Consider the following 4,252-nt stretch of genomic DNA (forward strand, 5'->3'; position numbering starts at 1 on the left):
TAAAAAGACAATATCATTGCCCCGTGGAATAGACATGGACGTTACAGTAGCTAAACAAGATGTTTTTAATGCACCTTGGGAGAGTGGTGGAAGTCGTAGTGGAATAAAAAGACAATATCAATGCCCCTTGAAAGAGTGCTATAGGTTATAGTGGAGTAAAAAGACAATATCAATGCCTCTTGCAACAGCTGTGGAGTTCAGAGTGGTTGAAATTGACGGTTTTAATGCACCTTGGAAGAGACGTGGAGGTCACAGTAGCTTAACAAGACGTTTTTAATGCCCCTTGGAAGAGTGGTGGAGGTCGCAGTGGATTAAAAAGACAATATCACTGCCACTTGGAAGAGTGGTGAAGGTCCCAGTGGAATAAAAAGACATTATCAATGCCCCTTGGAACAGTGGTGGAGGTTACAGTTAAATAAAAAGACAATATCAATGCCCCGTGGAAGAGATGTGGAGGTCACAATACCTTAACAAGACGGTTTTAATCCCCTTGGTAGAGTGGTGGAGGTCGCAGTGGATTAAAAAGACAATATCAATGAGCCTTGGAAGAGTGCTGGAGGTCGTATTGGAATAAAAAGACAATATCAATGCCTCTTGAAAGAGCTATGTAGTTCAGAGTGGGTTAATCAGATTGTTCTAATGCCCCTTGGAAGAGTGGTGGAGGTCGCAGTGCATTAAAAAGACAATATCAATACCCCTTGGTAGAATGGAGGAGGTTACAGTGGAATAAAAAGACAATATCAATGCCCCTTTGAATAGCTGTGGAGTTCCGAGTGGTTTATCCAGAAGGTTTTAATGCCGCTTGGAAGAGATGTGGAGGTCACAGTAGCTTAACAAGACTGTTTTAATGCCTCTTGGAAGAGTGGTGGAGGTCGCAGTGGATTAAAAAGACAATATCAATGCCCCTTAGAAGAGAGGTTGAAGTCGCAGTGGAATAAAGAGACAATATCAATACTCCTTGGAAGAGTGGTGGAATATACAGTGGAATAAAAAGACAATATCAATGCCCCGTGGAATAGACATGGACGTTACAGTAGCTAAACAAGATGTTTTTAATGCACCTTGGGAGAGTGGTGAAAGTCGTAGTGGAATAAAAAGACAATATCAATGCCCCTTGAAAGAGTGCTGTAGGTTACAGTGGAATAGAAAGACAATATCAATGCCTCTTGTAAAAGCTGTGGAGTTCAGAGTGGTTTAAATTTATGGTTTTAATGCACCTTGGAAGAGAAGTGGAGGTCACAGTAGCTTAACAATACGGTTTTCATGACCCTTGGAAGAGTGTTGGAGGTCGCAGTGGATTAAAAAGACAATATCAATGCCATTTGGAAGAGTGGTGAAGGTCCCAGTGGAATAAAAAGACAATATCAATGCCCCTTATAAGAGTGGTGGAGGTTACAGTGGAATAAAAAGACAATATCAATGCCCCGTGAAAGAGACGTGGAGGTCACAGTTGGAAGAGAGGTGGAAGTTGCAGTGGAATAAAAAGACAATATTAGTGCCCCTTGGAAGAGTGCTGGAGGTTACATTGGAATAAGAAGACAATATCAATGCCCCTTGCAAGAACTTTGGAGTTCAGAGTGGTTTAAATCGACGGTTCTAATGCCCCGTGGAATTGACGTGGAGGTCAAAGTAGCTTAACAACACGGTTTTAATGGCCCTTGGAAGAGTGGTGGAGGTCGCAGTTGATTAAAAAGACAATATAAATGCCCCTTAGAAGAGTGGTGGAGGTCGCAGTGGAATAAAAAGACAATATCAATGCCCCTTGGAAGAGTAGTGGAGGTCGCAGTGGAATAAAAAAACAATATCAATGCCCATTGGAAGAGTGGTGGAGGGAACAGTGAATGAAAAAGACAATATCAATACCCCTTGGAAGAGCAGTGGAGTTCAGAGTAGTTAAACCAGACGGTTTTAATGCCCACTGGAAGTGACGTGGAGGTCACAGAAGCTTAAAAAGACATTTTTAATGCCCCTTGGAAAAGTGGTGGAGGTCGCAGTGGATTAAAAAGACAATATCAATGCCCCTTAGAAGAGAGGTGGAAGTTGAATTGGAATAAAAAGACAATATCAATACCCCTTGGAAGAGTGGTGGAGGATACAGTGGAATAAAAAGACAATATCATTGCCCCGTGGAATAGACATGGACGTTACAGTAGCTAAACAAGATGTTTTTAATGCACCTTGGGAGAGTGGTGGAAGTCGTAGTGGAATAAAAAGACAATATCAATGCCCCTTGAAAGAGTGCTATAGGTTATAGTGGAGTAAAAAGACAATATCAATGCCTCTTGCAACAGCTGTGGAGTTCAGAGTGGTTGAAATTGACGGTTTTAATGCACCTTGGAAGAGACGTGGAGGTCACAGTAGCTTAACAAGACGTTTTTAATGCCCCTTGGAAGAGTGGTGGAGGTCGCAGTGGATTAAAAAGACAATATCACTGCCACTTGGAAGAGTGGTGAAGGTCCCAGTGGAATAAAAAGACATTATCAATGCCCCTTGGAACAGTGGTGGAGGTTACAGTTAAATAAAAAGACAATATCAATGCCCCGTGGAAGAGATGTGGAGGTCACAATACCTTAACAAGACGGTTTTAATCCCCTTGGTAGAGTGGTGGAGGTCGCAGTGGATTAAAAAGACAATATCAATGAGCCTTGGAAGAGTGCTGGAGGTCGTATTGGAATAAAAAGACAATATCAATGCCCCTTGAAAGAGTGCTGTAGGTTACAGTGGAATAGAAAGACAATATCAATGCCTCTTGTAAAAGCTGTGGAGTTCAGAGTGGTTTAAATTTATGGTTTTAATGCACCTAGGAAGAGAAGTAGAGGTCACAGTAGCTTAACAATACGGTTTTCATGCCCCTTGGAAGAGTGTTGGAGGTCGCAGTGGATTAAAAAGACAATATCAATGCCATTTGGAAGAGTGGTGAAGGTCCCAGTGGAATAAAAAGACAATATCAATGACCCTTGGAAGAGTGGTGGAGGTTACAGTGGAATAAAAAGACAATATCAATGCCCCGTGAAAGAGACGTGGAGGTCACAGTAGCTTAACAAGACGGTTTTAATGCCCCTTGGAAGAGAGGTGGAAGTTGCAGTGGAATAAAAAGACAATATTAGTGCCCCTTGGAAGAGTGCTGGAGGTTACATTGGAATAAGAAGACAATATCAATGCCCCTTGCAAGAGCTTTGGAGTTCAGAGTGGTTTAAATCGACGGTTTTAATGCCCCGTGGAATAGACGTGGAGGTCAAAGTAGCTTAACAAGACGTTTTTAATGCCCCTTGGAAGAGTGGTGGAGGTCGCAGTGGATTAAAAAGACAATATCATTGCCACTTGGAAGAGTGGTGAAGGTCCCAGTGGAATAAAAAGACATTATCAATGCCCCTTGGAACAGTGGTGGAGGTTACAGTTAAATAAAAAGACAATATCAATGCCCTGTGGAAGAGATGTGGAGGTCACAATACCTTAAAAAGACGGTTTTAATCCCCTTGGTAGAGTGGTGGAGGTCGCAGTGGATTAAAAATACAATATCAATGAGCCTTGGAAGAGTGCTGGAGGTCGCATTGGAATAAAAAGACAATATCAATGCCCCTTGGAAGAGTGGTGGAGGTCGCAGTGGAAAAAAAAGACATTATCAATGCCCCTTGGACGAGTGGTGGAGGTTACAGTGGAATAAAAAGACAATTTCAATGCCGCGTGGAAGAGACGTGGAGGTCACAGTAGTTTAACAAGACGGTTTTAATGCCTCTTGGAGAACTGGTGGAGGTCGCAGTGGAATAAAAAGACAATATAAATGCCCCTTGGAAGAGTGGTGGAGGTTACAGTGGAATAAAAAGACAATAATAATGCCCTTTGGAAGATCTGTGGAGTTCAGAGTGGTATAACCAGATGGTTTTAACGGTTCTTGGAAGAGGCGTGGATGTCACAGTAACTTCACAAGTCGGTTTTAATGCACCTTGGAAGAGTGGTGGAGGTCACAGTGGAATAAAAAAACAATATCAATGCCCCTATGAAGATTGGTGGAGGTAACAGTGGAATAAAAAGACAATATCAATGACCCGTGGAAGAGATATGGAGGTCACTGTAGCTTAACAATATGGTTTTAATGCCCCTTGGAAGAGTGGTGGAGGTCGCACTGGAATAAAAAGACAATGTCAATGCCCCTTGGAAGTGTGGTGGAGGTTAGAGTGGAATAAAAAGACAATACAAATGCCCCTTGGAAGAGCTCTGGAGTTCAGAGTGGTTTAACCAGATGGTTTTAATG

This window comes from Phyllobates terribilis, unplaced genomic scaffold, assembly GCF_046119375.1.
Source record: "Phyllobates terribilis strain yellow unplaced genomic scaffold, ASM4611937v1 Scaffold_39__1_contigs__length_11870865, whole genome shotgun sequence".
Taxonomy (NCBI): Eukaryota; Metazoa; Chordata; class Amphibia; order Anura; family Dendrobatidae; genus Phyllobates; species Phyllobates terribilis.